Source organism: Balaenoptera physalus (assembly GCF_965194825.1).
Source record: "Balaenoptera physalus genome assembly, chromosome: 6".
In the NCBI taxonomy this organism is placed as follows: Eukaryota; Metazoa; Chordata; class Mammalia; order Artiodactyla; family Balaenopteridae; genus Balaenoptera; species Balaenoptera physalus.
Window position 1 is genome coordinate 119087521 of NC_138885.1, and position 22016 is coordinate 119109536.

General features: G+C 46.2%; 1 protein-coding gene across 1 annotated transcript in view; it reads left to right on the forward strand.

The window, feature by feature from the left end:
* LOC309662885 (putative hydrolase PNKD) overlaps positions 1 to 22016 on the forward strand; it is a 751075-nt gene that overhangs the window by 346762 nt on the left and 382297 nt on the right. The window lies entirely within an intron of this gene.

Sequence of the window (22016 nt, forward strand, 5' to 3'; positions counted from 1 at the left end):
GTGTTAACATTTTGCCGTATTTGCTTTATCTCTCGAACAGTAAATTTCTTTCCTTTTCTTTCTCTTTCTTCCTCTCCCTTTCCTCTTTCTTCTTTGCTGAACCTTTGGAGAGTAAGGATATTTTTGGATGTAAAAAACATTTACATGGTCCAAAAGTTGACACTCTATGTGTATTTGTACTGAGGAGTCCCTTTTCTGTCCTTACACTTCCACACTATTTTCACTTCACCTGTTCAGTCCATCCTCATGGCTTTCTCCTTCTTTTCTTTGTTCTTTCTGCATTTCTTTAACGTGATTAAAAGCCCCCCTTTAAAGATCTATTGATGATTTTTTTTTTTTATAAATTTATTATACTTATTTATTTATTGGCTGTGTCAGGTCTTCGTTGCTGCACGCGGGCTTCGTTGTGGTGTGCGGGCTTCTCATTGCGGTGGCTTCTCTTGTTGCGGAGCATGGGCTCTAGGCGCACGGGCTTCAGTAGTTGTGGCACGCGGGCTCAGTAGTTGTGGCTCGTGGGCTCTAGGGCGCATGCTCAGTAGCTGTGGCGCACAGGCTTAGCTGGTCCGTGGCATGTGGGATCTTCCCGGACCAGGGCTTGAACCCATGTCCCCTGCCTTGGCAGGCGGATTCTTAACCACTGCGCCACCAGGGAAGCCCTATTGATGATTCTTATATAAACAGAATGTCACCTCTTTAAGTAGGGTTTGTGACTGATCATTATGAAAGCATGAAAATTGTGAACGTTGATAAAGACCCTCTGGGGAGTTCCCATCACAATGGTCTTAGGCTGTGTGCAGAGCTGAAAGGGTGGGGACATTTGTACCTGGACACCAGTTTCGTGAGAACTGTCAATAAAACATACTTTTATGTGTCAGACACCTGCTCAAGTTGGGTGTACATTTCATAAAGTCAGTGGCTAACCTGTGGATGCATCCCACTTTAGCATCACATGTTTTACCGTTTATTAAGCTTGGTTTGTAGGACTTTCAGTGCTCTTTTGGAATTATAAGGGTTTCTCCAGTGACGTGGTGAAGAGATGTACAACTAGGGCCATTTGTGATCACTCAGCATTCAAATTATGTGTGTGTAACACATAAAAGAAGTTATCACAAGCCAGCCACACTGAAAGGCGCAAAGTTATGGGGGTAAGCAGTGTCGTTTATATACAAAATACCACGCCTTTCTCACACTTGAAGATATCAGTTGTCCCCTGATACAGGTTTCTTAGCACAGACAACACAAAGATAGCGTTTTGGGCTCAGAAAGCCCTTTGCCCCGGTGATGTCTCCGTCTGGATTTCCCTCTCTCTCTCTCTCTCTCTCTCCCCCTCTCTCTCTCTCTCTCTTTCTCTCTCTCTCTCTCTCTCTCTCTCTCCCTCTCTCGTCTGCCTGCGGCTGCCTGCGCGGCCTTCTGTCCTCCCCAGGCCCTGAGCTGGGCCTGCAGGGTCTGCCCCCAGGAGGTGGGGTCCACCTTTGCAGCCCCCAAGCCAAACCCACCCACTGCCTGTCTTTGTGCAGCCTTCCAGCTGAGAATGGTTTTGACATTATTTAATGATTGGGGGGAAAACATCACAGAGGAATATTTCATGACGCATGAAAAGGATAGGAAATGCAAATTTTGAATTCACAAAATTTTGATTTTTGTCAGTGAAAGTTTGGGGAAAATTTGTTTTCTCTCTCGTTATATAATTTCTACGCTGTATTCTCAATTACCAACCTTAAAATATTTCCTGTCTCGCCCTTTCCAGAAAGATCCACTGACTCCAACTGTATGGAATCAGACCCTCCGAACAGATGCTACGGATTGTGTGTCCCAAGACGTTATAAAAGCTGCCCCAATTCTTACGCTTTATGAGTAGAAATCAGGGGAATGGTTTGCTTCCTTCTGCACCAAGCAGGCCCTCTTGCGAGCGGGAGTTCCGTCGTACCTTGGGCTCACCCTGCAGAGTTTGTTTTGCGATGCTTTCACCTGCCGGTGGTTTTTGAGCACGGGGGTGTGTGTATTGGGGGGTCGGACGTGACTTGGACACCTCACGGCCTGGACTTAGTCATGTGCACCGGTCAGTTCCCTCTCAAACTCTGGAGAAAAAGAGTACGGGGTCGGCTCCCCTCTACCCAGGTTCTAAAAGTAGTTGTGAAGGAAGCTTTCACTTTATGCAGCCTTCAGTGTGGGATGGAAGCCTGGAGGGATGGCGGGAACAGATCACAGAGCTTTCGGAGGATTCAGGGCACGATGGGCAGACGTGGCCCGTTCCCCTACTCCGTGCCCACCTGGAGGATCCAGCTTAGAAATCACTCAGAGCCCCTTCGCTTCGGATCACAGTTGTTTTTAAGAGGAGCCATGGGCCTGGGATCCCAGAAGTACTGCTCTCTGATCCTGCCCAAAAGGCTCTATGCCGTTAGTGGTGGGGGAAGAGTCAGGTAGACGAAAGCGTTGAGAATTCTCATTGGCGTTCTGGATAAAGGAGAAAATTAAAGCTTTTATGTAGACTCTGTTTCCAGCAATACATTTCATTCTTTGTCCACATGTTGGAGGAAGATAAACACTAATTTAAAGGTAATATTTGTATAACCTATGAAAATCTCGGTCAAACGAGGGAAAGATGGAATCTGGGTTAATGCAAGACTCTCTGCTTTCTCTCCCTGATTACAGGCTTCGGTGTAAGACTAATGAAAGAAAGCAGTTTTGATTTTTGTTAGACTCTTCAAAATCATCTCAGTAAAATACTGACTCTTTCGTTGTGTGGAAAAATGACTTCGAAAGGTTTCCTTTGTAAGAACTTAACATTTTGGTCGTTTTAACAGAATGTAGGTCAACAAAGTGTAATGCAGAATTTATTGCGTTTTTAAGACCCCCTCAAAGAAAGATAATTCTCATTGTAATTCATAATAATCTGGGAAAGTAGATTGTTCTGGTTTCAGGGACCCTGTATGCTTTAAATAATCCGGCCACACTCATCCTGGGGACTTTTTGGTAGCTGAGAGCTGTGGTTCTCAACCAGGGGCAACTGTGTCCCCCAGGGAATATCTGGCAATGTCTGGAGACATTTTTCGTTGTCACAGGTGGAGATTAAGAGGAATGTTCTTGGCTTCTAGTGCGTGGAGGCCAAGGATGCTGCTAGACATCCTACAATGCACACAGCAGCTCCCACCCCAGAAACGACTGGACCCAAACGTTCATAGTACTGAGGCTCGCAAACTCGGGACTCGAGGGTGTTTTGGAGCCTCACTTCATGACGTTTTAAAAATTTTATTTTTATTTATTTATTTGCACGGGGTCCTAGTTGCGGCAGGCGGGCTCCTTAGTTGTGGCTCATGGGCTCCTTAATTGTGGCTCATAGGCTCCTTAGTTGCAGCACGTGGGCTCCTTAGTTGTGGCAGGCGGGGTCCTTAGTTGCAGCTCCCGGGCTCCTTAGTTGTGGATCACCGGCTCCTTAGTTGAGGCATGTGGGCTCCTTAGTTGTGGCATGCAAACTCTTGGTTGTGGCATGCATGTGGGATCTAGTTCCCTGAGCAGGGAACGAACCCGGGCCCCCTGCATTGGGAGTGCAGAATCTTATCCACTGCGCCACCAGGGAAGTCCCACTTCATGATTTTTTTAATGTAAGATATTATATATGCACAGACACATATACACATGTGCACAGGCATGCACTCTGTCTCTCTCTCTCACACACACACACAGGTACACACACACAACACTGCCACTGCCACTGTACACAGGACGTGTGCTGTGGGACTGTGCCTTGAAATCTGGTTTTAAAATGAATCCGCAGCATTTCCGCAGAGATTGTAATTTCCTGTGTGCTGCTGCATATGTCTCGTTGATGATGGTGGTGGTAGTGACATTAAGACCAAAGGGCCTCGTTTCTTCTTCCACTCAAGGGTGCAAAGTAGAGTTGATTTTGTATTTTCAAAATGCAGTTTACAACATTCTAATTTTTAGCGTGGCACATTTCAACAAAATTTTCTTTTGCATACGTAAGTTGGTTATGTTGCACTGCTCTCCTATACAACTTCCTGGTCCAGAAGCAGAGACGGGTAAAGAGAGAGGGGCTCTTATGCGAACATACAGCTCCCTGTAAATATGGAGGAAGAACTGTATTGGCACATGCTAGTTTTTGGAAATGCTTGTGTTCCAGAATGTTTGTGGAGAGGACATGGGACATTTGTCCATGTTCAGCTTTGCCCGTGGAGGTGAAGAATGTGGATTCACGGTGCCCACGTTTCATAAGCACGTGCTGTGCCAGGCGCTCAGCTGGCTTGGAGTCGTAGAGAACAAGCATATCACTCCCCTGGAGAACTTTAGCTCTTCGGAGAGGCGGGTGTGGTGCCAGTGGCCCCCATTGCAGGGGGCAGAGCTGGGGTGAAGGTATGGGTGTTGCCGTGTGCCCTGAGAAGGACCTGCTGGACGTGTGGGTGCAAGGCCCTTAGGTGAGGGAGCAGGGCAGGTGTGTGAGGCCCGGAGTGGGCAGGGCCACGTCATGCAAAGCTGGGCCCAGCTTGCCGAGGGGGCCTCGACTGTGCCTCCATTTGGGGCTGTGAATCTCGTGGTTGTATTTCTCTTGGCTGTGAGGTCACGTGCTTCTGGTTTGGGTGTTTTAGGAAAAAGAGTGGAGGCATTTAGGGGCTGGGCTGACCCCATAGCCTTTGAGGAAGGAAGATGCCATGGCCTTTCTGTGCGGTGGACGAGGGGCCGGTCTAGGACTCTGCTGCCGCGTAGCTGTGTGATCCTGTGAAAATCATCTGGCCTCGGTCTGTTTATCTGTGATGTGGGGATCGTAGTCCGTGGGAGGATTAGATAGGGTAAGACTCAAGAGTTTGTGTGCCTTCCAAGGCAAGCTCCTGTGAGTAGGAGCTGGCCGGGCTTGCCTCCACTTCTGGGGCTCCAGCCTGAACCGTGAAGTTCACAAGGCGGAGCCCACCTCTGCCCGCTCCCTTGACCACAGTTCTGTACAGATGGTGAGGTGGAGGCCAGAGGCCACCAGAAACAGGCAGAAATGTGTGGATTGGCCTAAAGCAGAGAAAGGCTACTACCACCACCGGTCAACGTTGTAAAAATGAACACTGCTGTTTCCAATCTCTGTTCCCGCCGCCGTGCCTTACTCTTGTGTCGTGTTTCATAGACTCCAGGTTCTTTTCACATTTCTCAAGTTGGTCCTTGGTACTTGTGGTATGCAGAGTCATGGCCCTCGAAGGACGTCCCAGGCCTGATGCTGGAGCCTTTGAACGTGTGACCTCACACGGCAAAAGAGACTTTGCAGATGTGATTCCAGAATCTGCAGGTGGGGACATGATCCTCCTGAGCCCAGAGTCGTCACCACAGAGGTACGTCGCAGTGGACGAAGAGGGGGTGAGCATCAGAGGGGATGTGCCCAGTGAAGCACAGGCTGGAGTGATGTGGGCCCATGTGCCAAGGAAGGCGGGCGGCCTCCGGAAGCTGCACAAGGTCAGGACCCAGCTTCTCCCCTCCCTGGTGCCTCTAGAAGGAGCACAGCCCTGTGACCCACTGTTGACACCTGACCTCCAGAGTGTAACACAGTCAGTCTGCGTTGCTTAAAGCTGCTGAGTGTGTGGTCTTTTGCTACAACAGCCATAGCATACTAAGATAGGGGACACACCCGTCTAGGTGCTCCAGTCAGGAGTTTCATACGCAGGGTCGAAGGGGTTCAGCTAGCAAGTGGTAGGAGGTCAGGGTCCAGGACTTTGCTTCCTCCTCTTGCAGTGAGACATACAGCCTGGCGGTGTTTGCTGTTGCCATCTTCCTAGATCCTGTTTCTGCCCAGTGTGACGTGTGCTGCCAAGATTGACCAGATTTGACCATGTTCTTTTGCAGAACCTGGGAAAAATAATAGCCCTACAAAATTCTGATTTTATAATGATGGTTCAGTCCGACATGGAAGAGTACTTTCACAGAAATGAGCTGACATTAAAGTGTGTGAGTTCCATACGTCTTTTTTTTTTTTTTTCCTAAGCAGGGCTGAAATTTACGCCATCTGGAAAAAACCCAACAACAGGTTTATTAGCTACTGGGCAATTTAAAAATATATAATTTACTGTCATTCTTGAAGCTTTTGTCATGTATGACACCAGAAAATTGGATTTCTTAATCCACTTATACTGAATTTAAAATCCACTTAAACTAGGGCTTCAGGTGTTACGATTCTTGAGTCCTAATAAGCAGATATTCTAGTGAGTTTCATCTTCTGGATTCTGTTGTGACTATAAGAAGAAATGTTTTACGTGTTCCGTTTTCATCTCAAACCGGCTGAAAATCATGTTATGTATAAATATGAGTTGATGGAATAAAACTTATTGTTCAGGTGTAATTTGAATGAGAAAGCCTATCTATAGGCCTCTTACCAACTTAAATTATGCAATTAGGCATTTGACATTAGAGGCAGTGGGCTTATTTAAATCCTTTGTAACAGAACAAATAAAGAGTTTTCATTTTTTAAAAACATTGGAAGTTGTCTCTAGATTTTAGATTGTATGATAACAATGTAACTGTATGTTTTGTTGTACATTTGTGCACATATACATAGATAATCTTTGCTTTAAGGATCTCAGAGAGGTTTTTTTAAAGAACAGCTTTATTGAGGCATAATTGACATACCACAATTCACCTGTTGTAAATGTTCAATTCAGTGATCTTTAGTAAATTTACAGAGTTGTGCAGCCATCGCCACAATACAATTTTAGAACATTTATCACCTAAAAAGAATCCCTGTGCCCGTTGGCACTACTCCCCTACCCATGAAGCCCCTGGCAACACAGTCTGTTTTGTGTCTCTATGGATTTGCCTCTTCTGGACATTTCAAACAAGTAGAATCATATAATATGTGTCTTTTGTGTCTGAACTTTCATTTAGCATACTGCTTTCTTAAATTTATTTATTTTTAGCTGCGTTGGGTCTTCGTTGCTGCACGTGGGCTCTCTCTAGTCGCGGCGAACGGGGGCTACTCTTCGTTGCGGGGCGTGGGCTTCTCCTTGCGGTGGCTTCTCTTGTTGCGGAGCATGGGCTCTAGGTGCGTGGGCTTCAGTAGTGGCACGTGGGCTCAGTAGTTGTGGCGCACAGGCTCAGTAGTTGTGGTGCACGGGCTCAGTTGCTCCACAGCATGTGGGATCTTCCCAGACCAGGGCTCGAACCCGTGTCCCCTGCATCAGAAGGCGGATTCTTAACCACTGCGCCACCCGGGGAGTCCTTAGTATACTGCTTTCAGCGTTCATTCATGTTGTTGTGTGAGTCAGCACTTCACTCTTTTTTTATTGTTGAATGATATTCTGTTGTTATGAATAGACCACATTTTGCTTATTCACTCATCAGTTGGTGGGTGTGTGGGCCGTTTCCACTTTTTGGCTCTTATGAATGAGCTGCTGTGACCATTGTTCATAGGTTTTTGTGTGGACGTCTGTCTTCATTTCTTTTGCGTCTATTCCTCAGGGTGGAATTGCCGGGCCATACGGTCACTCCATGTGTAACTTTCTGAGGGACAGCCAGACTGTTCTCCAAAGTGGCAGTGTCATTGTATGTTCCTCCCCACGATGTGTGAGCGTTCCAGTTCCTCCACATCCTCACCAGCACTTGTCATCATCTCTCAAAGAACTTCCTCAACCTCAGTTGTAAGGCCCACAGCGTCGCTTGTTGAGTAGGAAATGAGGGGTTTTCATCGCCTGCTTTAAAGATCACGAGTTCCTTGAAGAAAGGAGCTGAGCGGATCTTCTGTGTCTCTATAGGGTAATGAGCATCTCATAAAGCTTGGTCTGAGCAGATGGGAGAGCAGAGGAATTAACGAGTGATGCCCAAGAGAGGAAGAAACGGTGGCACTGACACCACCACCACCCCCACACGCGCCCAGAGGCCGCAGAGACTCAGGGCTCCTCGGGCACAAAGGATGAGTCAGGACGGGCGAGTCCATTCCCAAAGCCCCTGCAACAAGACTCGCTTGGACTCTAAAGGGACGGGCTGAGGGGTGAAACATTGGGAAGGAGAGTGCAGGTTTTCAGAACAGAATCCTCATCAGGAAATAGACAGCACGGCCATAGGACACGAAACCTGGCACTGCGGGGGAGTTGGGGCCAGATGCTGAGGAAGTGAGACCCCGACAAGGGTGAGGTGAGCGAGCCCCCTTGGAGAGGCATGAAACTTAAGGAGGTGCTCACTCTCGGGGTCCCCACTCGCCTCCCCCTCATCCCACCCCGAGTGACTGAAGTCCTCCCTGCAGCCAGCATTGATGCTGCAGCTTCTCAAGCAGCTATAGAGACCACAGATGGATTGCACTGTACGTTCCCTGACGCCCAGATTATAATCCCTCTTAAAGGGGTTATAGCACAGAGGGAACTGGTATTCAGCAAGCAGGAGGCTGTATTTGGTTCCTGTGGTTCCTGGAACAAATGAGCACAAACGTAGGGGCTTAAGATGACGTACGTTTAGTACTTCACGGTTCTGGAGGTCACAAGTCCAACACGGCTCTCCCTGGACTAAAATTGAGGTGTCTGCAGGGACACTTATTTTCTGGAGGCTCTAGGGGAAATATTTGTTTTGTTTTGTTTTCAGTTGCCTCTTGCAGCTTCCAGAAGCCGCCTGTGTTCCTTGGCTCCTGGCCCCTTCCTTACTCCCTCTTCAGAGCCAGCCATGGCTGAGTCTTTCTCACATTGCATTGCTTGGACGTTGGCTGTCCTGAAACCCTCTTCCCCACTAAAAGGACTCCCCTGATTACTTTGGGCCACCTGTGTAATCCAGGATAACTTTTTTTTTTAGGGTTAGATTAGCAACCTGAATTCCATCTGCACTGTTAACTCCCCCGCTCCAGGGAACCTGCCATATTCACAGGTTCTGGGGATTAGGATGGGCACAACTTGGGTGCGGAGGGGTGACTCTGCTACCATAGATGGCATCGGTTACAGTAGTTTAACAATTTATTCTTGACCTGGTATTAGTCCCTACCGCCTGCTTTTCTGCTTTTCTGGTGTAGGAACCAGGGGTTCAGTCAGGAACTGCAAGGAGTGAGTTGGGTGTTTTCCGGAGCAGTGATGTTTTCCATTATGTATTTTGAGTGATGAGTTCCTAAACCTTTGGTTTAGGAAGATGTATGTGTGGCTTTGCAGGGGGAAAGATGAGGCAGGGGGAAGTTGTATGCAACAAGTTGTATGCAGCTGGATGCTCTGGACCCATTCACTTGGATAACTGTGGCCGTGACATGAGCCAGTGGAGGAGAGGGTTATAGAAACAGTAATGCCAGATGTCCCCGAGAAGTGGGAAGGATGAGGCCTGGTCATTACATTTGTTGGCTGTGTGGAAGGAGTGGATTATTTCAAGACAGCAGAGTAGGAAGCTTCCTTTGACAATTCACGTGGTTCTGACCGAGGGCCGCTTCCACCACCTTTGCTGTGTTAGGCTCTCCAGATTTAATAACTTCCTTCTTTATGCAGAAACCCATGTCTGGGACCTTAGCATTCCTAGCTTGTTGTTCTGGAACCTAGGCCATCTTGGTTGTTGAGTCGAGCGGCCATATAATTTATTGTCCAAATTGGGGCACTTCTGAGAGGGAAAGGCAGCACTGTTAATAATTACCTTGGGACGGCGGGGATCAACCAGGATCGTCTCAAGAAGAAAGACAGGTGAATATCTTGCTGTGAAATAAAGGTCATGGTTAGCTCATGATGTTTTTCCTGAAGTTCTCAACTCAAATTTGTGGAAAAGTTTTAATGCCACATATTTTGTAATTATTTCTCAGGAAGCCTGGAAATTTGTTCACACACATACCAGGCATGGTTCACGTGTCGTGTGTGCTGCTATTCTGCAAATACCTTTAGACCCTATTGTGATTAACAGAACCATAAACAATTTCAAAGGCACCTTGGAATTAACTGCCATTATGTAGTCTTGCTATTAGGTGTTTTCCCTTAAACATTAGGTAATAAAATGCAGCTTTGTTTTTTAATTTTTAAAAAATTTTTGGCTGCGTTGGGTCTTCGTTGCTGTGTGCGGGCTTTCTCTAGTTGCGGCGGGCTTTCTCTAGTTGTGGCAAGCAGAGGCTACTCTTCATTGCGGTGCGCGGGCTTCTCATTGCGGTGGCTTCTCTTGTTGAGGAGCACGGGGTCTAGCCGCATGGGCTTCAGTAATTGGGGCACGCGGGCTTCAGTAGTTGTGGCTCGCGGGCTCTAGAGCGCAGGCTCAGTAGTTGTGGCACACGGGCTTAGTTACTCCGCGGCATGTGGGATCTTCCCGGACCAGGGCTTGAACCCGTGTTCCCTACCTTGGCAGGCGGATTCTCAACCACTGAGCCACCAGGGAAGCCCCAGCTTTCTTTTTTTTAGTGTAGGTAGTTCGCAAAAGTTTTTGACACTTACAAAATGTTTCTCCTTGTTTTATTGGGGCATCGCTTACAATACCAAGCAATTGAACGCAGTGGTGAAAATCACAGTATGATCTAGCCCATACAGTCGGTTACTAGGCAACCATTAGAAGCAATACTGTAGAAGTGGTATATTTATTGGCACCAAAGTGTGTTTACGATATACTGTAATGTGTTTCTGCGACCCCAGGAGACCCGCCCCCCAGTTGGGACTTGGAGCACTTCTAAGACGTAGCCTTGGAGTAAACTGGGCTGTGCGGAGATCTACATGCTGCTACCATATTGTTACCCACTTGTAAATTTGATTTACTGAGCTGTGCTTTGGTGCTGTATGGTTATCTAACACTGAGGGTTATTTTAAAAGTGACCCAGTGAAAATCTGGTGGACAGCAGTTACTGAGGGTAGAGTTCTACCGAGTCCACAGTTTCCTCTCTGGGACCCATGGGGGAAATTTTATATGTGTATCAAACTCTAGAGGCTGTGTTTTTGATATTTGTATCTCCTTCATTTTTTGGATACTGTGAATCAAGCATCTAATTATATTTGTTTCTTTGAATCGATGTCTAGGAAACTCAGACTCTGATTTATATAGTTCCCTTCCAACTGATGTCAAGTTGTGTCTGATGGCAAACTTTGGGTCCTGTCCTCACCTTTCAGCTTTATCTCATTTTTTCGTGCCATTAACTTCTGTTTGCCCTGATTTACCCGGTTAATTATGTTACTTTTGCTATTTTGTGCGTGTGTGTGTTTGGGACCCACCTCAAATCATTTTCTTCCTTTCTTTTCCCAGGTGGGAAATTATTAGGTATTTTAGGGAATGAGAGAGTGCTGTGTCTTCTTGGAAGTTGCCGGCTTACAGTGGCTTTTGAGTTCTGATGCGCTAGCAGCATGTTATTTTAATGTAGCTGCTTGAATGTGTGCTGTTGAAGTCCGTCGGGGCAAAGTGTATGTCTAAATTTAGTACGATGAGGACTGAGTCAAAAGCAGCTGGTGAGCAGCCCTAGTTAAACTTTCTAGGCCTTTCGAGTGTGAAAATTAAAGTCCTTTAGAAACCAATCTATGAAAGAAAGATTCATAACAATTAACATAAGTCCTGAATCATTTAATTTTACTGGGGAAAAAAAGCCATTAAAAAATAAATTCCTGGGCTTAAAGGTACATTGAATGGAGCGGAAATTCTTTTTCTGTCTCCACAAGAGTGGTAGAGCACTTTCCTCTAAACTCCATTGAAAACTGGGCCTCAGAGCCTTGATTATGCTTCATAACTTTAGTTGAAAAGCAGGAAATGAAATCAAGGTTATTGAAGTAAAAGTTCTTATGGGTCTCCCGCTAAACAAGTATAAAGAATTAGTGCAGGAAGAATAGCTATTTCTCGAGTTTATGAGAAGGAAAGATTTGGAGTGACTTTTCTGGATCAGTTCAGGGCCTTGGCTATTCCCCGTTAATAACAGCCCGTAGTAATGGCCTCTGATTAATTGCTTTGATGGGCCAGGAGCTGTGCTGTGTATTTCACAATCAAGGTCTCTATTCCTCCCGACCGTCGTGTAACGTAGGCGTCCTTCGTCCCGTTTTTAGAGGGAGAGGGAACTAGGAGGCTCACAGGTTCTTGTCTGGGGCCACACGTACACTTGGTGACGAGGCTGTAAGCTGATTCCGGAATGTGTGGACCACAGTGGTGAAAGGAGTTTTCTCCAATGCTTAGGTGGTGGTCTCTCTGTGCCAGGGAGGGTTCTCTGTCCTTTCTGTGCGTGTGCATGGTGGGGTCCACCCCTGATGTTGTTGTGAGGGTTCCGTCATTACCTGTCCCCTTTGTGCAGACGTGGAACTGCAGGCGTGGGGAAGCCTGGCCCAAGGATGCGTGCAGCCGGCCGGGGGTGGGTTGTCACAGCCCTTCTGGCCCCAGCTACCCCACTCCAGTTGCCAGGCCAACTGCATCCTGGATAGAATAACAGGACATGTCCGTATCACAACCAGAAGAGCTGCTAAGGCCGAGCTGCGTCTCGGTTCTCACGTTCATTATGGGACCCGAGGGGTGTGCCTGGAAGAAATGCCCCTGGCAGCAAGGCGTGGGGTCAGTGGGGCGCTTGCAGACAGGGTGAGAAGGGCAGGTGACTTGGAGATGCTACCAGCGATACAGTTCTCAGGGTCGAACGCATGGGTTCTCGCAAAGGCGCGAGGCTGGGGAACGTGAAACCAGCTAGGAGAGCTTGTTAACAGCCGGGGCAAAAGATTGGGGCTCGGGGGTGAGGCATGGCAGGGCCAGACAGAGTCTGTGGTGTGCTGAGGCAGCTGTAGACAGACTGGAGACGTGTTTGTTAGCTGAACTGCCTGAGCTTGCTGGTGATGGAGAAACCCTCAGTTTCAGCCTCAGGTGTGGCCACCTGAAACGTCTCCAGACATCTCTTGGGGACCGCAGTCACCCCCAGCTGGGAGCCACTGGTCTAAAGACTTGGGGGCAGGACTGACCCTCAGTGCAAACTGAAACAGAATTCCTAGTGACCCACCACCTCCCAGTCGTTAATTTGACAAATAAAAAAATTTTTTTCCCACTTTTGGAAAAGGCTGGGGTTTAAGTCATTTTGAGGGCATCTTGTTTCCAAAGGGGGAAGGATCAGAGAGTTGCATAATTTTGGTCTCTGCCTTATGAGTGTTCTTGAGCTTCTTTCAGTATAGTGAAACTCTAGTGTATTTGTGTGAGAGTGTTGGGTGTTTTGGTTTTAGTTTTAAATTTTTATTTTTACTTAGGACATTTTTCTGATGTCCTTAAATAGGGAGGTGACACTTGAAGAAGCACTTTGGTTTGTGAATAGGAAGATGTGTTTGTGTGCCTGTTTGTGTGTGTGTGTGCACGTGTGTTTTAATACTCTGTTCTTGAATTAGCTGGTCATTGCCATTGGTGTCCTAGATTTTGAGGTATTTAGGTAAGCACAGAATTGAATTTGTTTTCCCAAAGGGATTTGCTTGCTGTGTTGCTAAATGAAATTGAGGACGGTACACTTGACCTTTCCAGGTGAGGGGTGGGAGAGTAGGATGTGTTTGCAAATCATAGAAACTGAAACATGAACACCGGGACCATATGGCGTTCAGAAACTTCTATGATAATTTCAGTGACTAAATAACGTGCTTGACAATTACATTTAAAAGTACACTTAGTGCTCATTGCAAAATGTGGAGAGAGTGCTTTGGGAGTTGAGGAAGAGATTAATTGGCATTCTCTTCTACCCCATGGTACCCTCATTGTGTCATCTATAGACCAGAAACTGATGTGTCACCTGAAGATTATATCGATAGTTTGGTGTTATATCTGTGGGGAGCGATTCAGATTGCTGTTGGTTGACAATTTGCTGAATAAGAAAGATCATGCTTTCCTAATACTTTATTTATTTTTTAATAAATTTATTTATTTTTGGCTGCGTTGGGTCTTCTTTGCTGCGCGCGGGCTTTCTCTAGTTGCGGCGAGTGGGGGCTACTGTTCGTTGCGGTGTGCGGGCTTCTCATTGCAGTGGCTTCTCTCGCTGAGGACGGAGCACGGGCTCTAGAGCTCAGGCTTAAGTAGTTGTGGCTCACGGGCTCTAGAGCGCAAGCTCAGTAGTTGTGGCGCACGGGCTTAGTTGCTCCGTGGCATATGGCATCTTCCTGGACCAGGGCTCGAATCCGTGTCCCCTGCATTGGCAGGCGGATTCTTAACCGCTGAGCCACCAGGGAAGTCCCTATCCTAATACTTTAATGTATCATCTTTAAATGTTGTGATTCTTTTTCTCTCACTAAATAAAATTTCATGCCACTGAATAAAATTTAACGCTTACAAACAAATATTGTGCGACTGATAGCTTATTAAAGTTTTTCGTGTTTTTTTTTCCGTTGATATTAGCTCTGGATGGATTATATAGTTGTAAGCCCAATTGGGTCATGTTATGTTACCTCTCTCATACCAGATTTTCATGTGGCAAGTCCTGTCTTGGTCTTTGTATATGGGATTTATTTGGCATATCATGGTGTGAGTTGGGAAAGTGCTTTGCATTCGTCACGTGTGACATGTATATGGTTGAATCTGCTGTCGTGGGGTGATGGGTAAATGATACACATGTCTATATATATGTGCTCATATACATCAATGCATGCTCACAATACTGATTTTGCCAATTCTACAAGCGTTAAATACTTGTTATTAGTGTCATAATGCTTTAAAGAAGAAATCAAGTTTATATGTGTCTTGGTTAGTGTCTCTGTTTCTCCTCATTTGAATAACTCATACTTTTACACTGAACTTGTAAAACCTGCAAGCATAATAAAATGTCATTTTGCAGGAACGAATGGATATTAAATGACTTACCTGAAGAGTATATGAAGAAAATATGTTTCCCCATTGATTCTTAAATTAAAAATGAATGATGTTTCCTGAATATTTATTTCCCTGTACCTACAGTGCTACGTTTGTTTTTCTTCAGAGACTAAAAAAGAAGAGTGACTTTCTTTTGGTTGGGATCCTGCTGTTTGTTTTGAATGCACAGCTAGGGCATGCCGGCTGTATTCTGTACTCAGCCATAATAAAGTGGTTCTCAGTGATTCTGATGAAACAAGAGGCTGGTTGGCTTTGTGGCAGGTGCATAGGACTTGTGCAGTTTGGTTTTGTTCTGTTTTCTGTCTTGGTTGTTGCTAATAGATAGATGACAGTTTACGATATTTGTGACATTTGTTGAATGAGTAAGCGAATGAATGAATGCACAGAGAAGGCCTTGCGTGCTGTTCTAGTTTCTCTCCCCTGGAGCGTCCACTATGCAGAAGCAGTGTTTCTTGCCAAAGCATATGTAGAGAGCCGTGTTCTACACCCAAGTGTGATGGGGTGAGGACTCCCTGACTGCCGTCATGAGGTGGCATTCAAAGAAGTTGCCATTAGCAACCTACCAGTTGTCCCTTGTGTTTTATTATTTTTTATGTTTCGCTGCTATTTTCTGCTATGATGTTGTGAGTACGGTACAAATTTCTGTTTTGTGAGGGACCTTCCTATCTCACCTCAGATGAAAGAGGGCCCTCGGTTGCCCTGTTTACACACTGGGTGTAATAAAATCCAGTCTTAGGTGCAGAGGGATGCTTCTGCTTGTGTGATATCATTCTAAAAGGTCCTCAAGTTCTTAACGAGGAAGGAGGCCCTAAGGAATTAAATCACAGAACCTTATATTGGAAATAGTAACGGCGGGGATTTAGAAATTGCTCTCAATTTTTTCTTCTGAACTCGTGTTTAATATCATCTCAGGGTGGGTGCTAACGGCACTGATCTTCCATTGCTGTCTTTTTTTCCTCTTTAGATTTGTGCTGTCACATATGGTAGCCACTGGCCACGTGTGGCTCTTTAAATTAAATGAATTAAAATTAAATTCAATTTAAAAGTCAGGCCCTCAGTTGTACTGGCCACATTTCAAGTGCTCAGTAGTCACATGTGGCTAAATGAATACCTTACTAGATAACGAAGGTACAGTGCAGAAAGCTTTATCAGATGAGAGATGGTTAGTTAGATTTTTGCCTAACAGGTATTCCAGGAAAGAGAGGGAGGGGAAAATACCTCAAGTCTGAAGAAGAGAGAAATTTCAAACCAAGTGACTAGAACAGCGAATAAAAATTCAGCACATCAAAAAAATTATTACATGAAGGCTCATCATCATGTCATTTTAGAAAATCAGGGATAAAGGCAGTATCTAAGCACTTTCTAGATTTAAAAAAAAGTCATAGGAAGGATTTTGAATCAGAATGACATCATGTTTCTTAAATTAGAAAACAGACTGAGCTTAGAATTCTATGAAAATTTATTTTCACTCAGAATTTTGAAGTCATTCCCTCACTGGTTGTTAATTAAGAGTAGCATAAAGTTGTTTGTCCATGTTTAGGATATCAGTATAATTTAGATTTCATACATCACTTCTCAGGAAGCTACTAGAGAATGTGTCCCATCAGAATGAGAGAGTAAACCAAGAAAGGGGAAGATTTGGGGTCCTGGAAACAGAAAGAGGCAGAAGGAATTCTCAGGATGCTGGTGTGATCTCGGGGCATCTGCTCTGAGCCGACCCACCTCTGACGAGTACAGACTGGAGCAGAGACCAGAGGAAGGTCTGGTGTGTATATATTTGGGGAGAGGGGGTGGGGGTGAGGGCAGGATAGACATGGAACTGTGACAGATTATCCGAGTTAAAAATTGAAAGGTTGTGGAGGGTGTTGGAGGAATTATCAAAGAAAATAAAAACAGAGGCAACCAATAATCCCAGGAAAATTTAAGAGTTGCATAAGAAAGGAATCATAATCACACTATACTGCTTGCTCAGCGGTACCGATTCCATTGTCAAAATAATACGTGTGCAGTCTAGATTTAACCCCCCAAATGTTATACTGTTGGGGAAGCATGGGAGGGTAAGTCCAGGATTGGTGATGGGAATTTTAAAAACCAAAAATCCTCTTCCATGTGTGAGAAAATCAAGTTAAGTGGTATCTGACGTTGATAGGATATATTATAAGCAGCTTACTTAGAAACATGGAAGTCCATACTAGGGAGCAGTGCCAATAACAGAAACAGTTGTAAGGTTTGAAAGTGGTTGCTCTGTGAAGTAGAATTGAGGATAGATGGTGCTGGAAAGCTTGCCGTGAAAAAGGAGGAGTGTTTTGCCTCCCCTGTGTGCGTGTACTACTTTGAAAAGAATAAAAGTGGTTTGGAAAATGAAAGTACACAGTATATATACCTTGGGCAGAATTATAGAAGTTTTAGTATGGTTCAGATTTGGGGTTCTCCACCTTGGTGATATTGACATTTGATCCAAATAATTCTTTGTGGAGGGGGCTCTATGCAGTGTGCTGTGGGATGTTTCGCAGCCTCCCTGGCCTCACCAGATGCCAGTAGCATTCTTCCCCGGAGTCCTGGCAACTAAAAATGTTTCCACACGTTGCCCCGTGTCCCAGGGTTGGGGCCGGGGGTGGGGCGAAATCAGCGCCATTGGAGAAGCACCGATTTAAAGGATTTAAAATCTGGTATGGAATGAATCATCTCAATATATAAAAACGCTGGTCAGCACAGTATGGGCAATGCAGGAAACAGCAGCCTCATCACGCAGAGCTTGAACCCCACATGGAGCAAATGAAGTGGTTTGGAATTCTCTGGCACCGTGAACCGCCGCCGCCCACCCCTGCCTTTGGGACCAGAATGTGTCTTAGCCCCTGGCTCTTGGCCCGGTTAATTCAGGGCTCACTAAAAAAAGAAAAGGACTCAGGAGGAAACCGCGGCTCCTCTGTCATGCACCGTGGCTTCGGAAAACATATTTTAGATTTTTCACATTATTTTCAGGGTGATACAACTGAATTTCTCCAGAGTGGAAATGTTAATCATTATGGCAACTTCGGGGAAAAAAATGCGCGCTTTGGATATATTTCTCTGCTCAGTTGGCTGCAGGACGAGATACATTCCTCCTACCTCCACCCCCTCCCTCCCTCCCTCCCCCCCTCCCCCCCTCCCCCAGCAATTCTTTTGCAAGTTCTTGGTTCAGTTCCTTGCAAGGTGTTTTCCCTTAGAATTTACAAAGGAAGTCAACAGGAAAACGGTTCCTCAGATTTTTTTTTTGATGTGGATGAAACCTCATAAATAATTTAATACCCTCATTTCACAGCTGAAGAGTCTCTGGTTCAGAGAGAGTTTCTTAATTAGGAGCAAAGTGAGGCCTGTAACTCTGCTCTTTTTTTTTTTTTTTAACGTTTTCATTTAAACAAATAAAATGCATGTGCACAGTAATGCTGTGGAAGGGAGACAGAACAGGGCAGTGAAAGGGATCAGGCCTCTGGCGTGTTTTGTCAGCACCTCCATACAGTTCAGCGTTCTGAGCATGATCTGCCAGGAGCGTGTGCCCTTCCTTGTCAGCTTAGACAAAATGAAGGGAAAAAAAAAAAAAAGAAGCCAGAAGCTCACGAGGGGCTCCTGAACTCCGATTCCTGATGGTCCAGACAGAGCCCCTTTGGGGGGTAGGGGGTCTAGGATGACGCAGGAGCAAGTCAGGAAGGGAAGCCTCAGGTCCCCCCGCCTCCCAGCTCTTGTTGGGGCAGTCCTGGAGCCAGCATGCTCAACCACTGCAGCTGTCCTCACACTGGTGGCCCAAAGAGTGACGTTGGACCGTACCGTTCGGGCGACGCCTTCCTCCCTCTGCTGGATTGAGGCAGCCGCGTTCTCTCCACCGACTGGCCCTCCGGTACTCTGCTTGCTGTCAGCATCCTCATTCCTCAGTAACGTGATAGCGAGAGCATCCCCCGATATTTTGGGAAACTTCCGTGCCTTCCTCTTGCTCCCATTCGTTGCCTCCAGTACCGCTCAAGCAGTAGCCCCTTTCTCTTCTACCTTGCCTGACTTCTTGCGCCAACAAGTGCCACCTCCTCCATGAAGCCTCTCTAGATTTCTTCCATGCGGAGAAGACGGCGTGCATGAGTCCTGGTCATCCTGTCAGCCGCGGTCCTCCTTGTCCTCCATCTCAGTAGCAGTTGTTTGCTAGTCTTTGCCTGATTTTTGAGAGACGGCTGTCACTAGAAGCCAAGAACACCACACTATTTTGGATTTCCTCCTACGTTGCCATACTCTCCTCTGTCTCATTGGCCAGGTCCTTCTTCTCAGGGTTCAGTGGTCAGTATATATAATATATATATAATCGACTATATTATATATATAATCGATTATATAATATATAGTTGATTATATACTATATATGTAGTTGATTATATATATCACATATATTACCGACTATATATATTACATATATAGTCAATTATATGTATTATATATATAGTCGATTATTTATGTATAATCTATTCTTTTTCAGATTCTTTTCCATTATAGGTTATTACAAGATACTGAATATAGTTCCCTGTGCTATACAGTAGGTCCTTGTTCTTTATTTCATATATAGTAGTGTGTATCTGTTAATCCCAAACTCCTAATTTATCCCTCCCCCCTTCTCCCTTGGGTAACCGTAAGTTTATTTTCTATGTCTGCGAGTCTGTCTCTGTTTTGTAAATAAGCTCATTTATATCATTTATTTATTTTTTATTTATTTATTTTTATTTATTTATTTATTTTTGCTGTGCTGCACGGCTTGTGGGATCTTAGTTCCCTGACCAGGGATTGAACCCAGGCCTCGGCAGTGAAAGCTCGGGGTCCTAACCAATGGACTGCCAGGGAATTCCCTGTATCAGTTTTTTAGACGCCACATGTAAGTGATATCGTATGATATCACTTGTTTTTCTCGGTCTGACCTAACTTCACTTAGCATGACCATCTTGAGACCAGTGGTTCTCAACGGGGCGAGTATGCCCTCCAGGGGACGTGGGCAGTGTGGGTCAGTTTTGGTTGTCACCCCTTGGGAGGATGGGGGATTCCTATCGGTGTCTAGTGGGAAGAGCCTGGAATGCTGTTCAGTATCCTGCAGCGTAGAGGATAGCCCCACTGCAGACACAACGGTCTGATCTAAATGCCAGCAGTGCCGAGGATGAGAAATCCTGCATCAGATGCTTCCTTCCAGGCTCACAGCTTCAGAGGTCATGGTTACTGCCGGACTTAACTCTGTGACTGTGACCTGTCCCACTTGCTCAGACCTGTGTGTTTAACTACCTAGTTAACAGCCTGCTTGCAGAGCCAGTGGGCGTTTCAAAGTTCACACCTTAAAAGACTCTTGATTTCTCTTCCGCTCAGCCTTCGTGCATCCCGGGCAATGGCCCCACCGTCCAAATTTTGCTCAAGCTCTGAACCTAGAAGTCGTCCTTGCTTCTTCCGTCCCCTCCCCAGCACGCCTCTGCCCTACCGGTGTGTCCTCCGCATCGCACCCCCAGGACACCTCAGACTCTGTGCGTCCCTCTCCATCTCGTCTCTCATCTTCCCCACCTGCACTGTGTGAGCCACTGTGTTCCTCTGCTGAGCAAGAGCTGCTTCGGGTTTTGTTCTAAGAACGATGGGAGCCCCTGAAGGGTGTCGAAGTAGAAAGATGGTCACATTTTCTTTTGTCGTTCAGTCTGGTGCTGGGTGAAGAGAGGTCAAGAAGAAAGGATCAGAGTCCTTTGCAAGGGCTGCAGAGTCCTCTGTGATCCAGGAGGACTCACTTCTGCTGCCCAGTCCGCTGACCTTCCTCCCAGTCGCCAAGGTCGATCTCACCACGGGACGTTTGCACTTGCTGGCCACTCTCACTCCCATTCGAGGGCTCCCTCCTCGTAGAGCTCCATCCCAGCCCCCGGTGTAAACTCAGCTGCTTGTCCGCTGGTCCCTTGTCTCCCACTACCAGTTTGAGCGACATCACTTCTCTCCTGTTAAACGGTCTCGTTGTGAGTTTTCTGGCGAGTTTATCGTCACTGATCTCCCCTCACTGAGATCTCCCCAACCCCCCTTCTCACTGTCCGGCCGGGTAAGTGTCACATGACGGCAGACCTCTGGTGTCCCGGAAACCAGGGCCGCACTGAGCAGCGTTTCCGCTTTCCACAGGACTGGGCGTGTAGTTCTCAGTAAGCATGTGCTGAGTTGCGTTGAATCTAGAAATACCTGTGTTTTCACTTAGCGTCTTTTAGGATGCTAGAGAAAAATGAGAGATGGGTAGATGTTTCAGTGACTGGAATTCCCTGGGAATGTGATCACAGTCGGTTCTCAGATAGCGAGACTTCTGAACAGATTTGTGTGTGTGGACAGTCGCGTCGTGTGCTTTACCTAGAGACGTAAACCTGCCGTTCACCTACGGTGGTGGTCCGCCATCTGACGCCGTTATTATTTCAGCTTCTTAAGACCTCCTATTTCAGAAGTCTGCCTGCTTCGGGAATGGTCGAGAATGTATTCGAGATGTCTTCGTTGATATGTTTTGCCTGACTTTGGGTATTTTTTTCATTGACAGGTAACTGAAGACAGAAAACAGGCCTAAAAATAAACCCTAGAAGGAAGAAGGGATTTGCCTGCATTTGGCTCTGAGTAAGTGGAATTGTAAAATGGATTTCTTTCTTATTCCATAATGAATATCCTGTCAACCCCTCCACGTTTTCTGGGCTTAAAAATTAACTATTACTGTATTGGCTGTACGCACCGGAAACAGTGATTTCCCAGGATTTCTTGTAGTAGGTGATCTGGTAACCAGAAAATGCTTTGTATCTGCGTCGGCACTTCATAGCAAGCTCCTGTGTTATTTAGCTTCTGGAAGTCAGGAACTTTAGGAGAGAGAAGTGGAGATGGTCGTTAAAGTGCGTGTGCTTTCGAGGCAAGCGTCGTTGCTGCTGGTTTTTCCCATGTGCGTTTCAGGTACTTATTTTTCCTCAGATGGCTGATTTATAATAAACAGAGTTTTTTGACTCTTTTGCCTTTCACAGGCTCCCTTTGTCTTGTATGTGCCTCTCAGAATGTGTTTGGAAAATGACAGGCATCCACTGCTTGTGGACCAACCAGAATTTTCCATAAAAGCCTTGTTTGGTACCATTGTGAGGCAACGTGGCCTGTGCTCTAGGCCCCTGGGGAGGCGTTTTCCTTCTGTCTGAGCCCCACGTGGACTGTTGTGAGGGGTAGAGAGAACCCAGACTCACCGAGAACAGGGCCGTCTGGGTTCTGGAGTTGCCATCTTGGCTGCTGTGTTTCACCCAGTTTACAGCGAGGCCCGATTCTCACCCACATCAAGAACA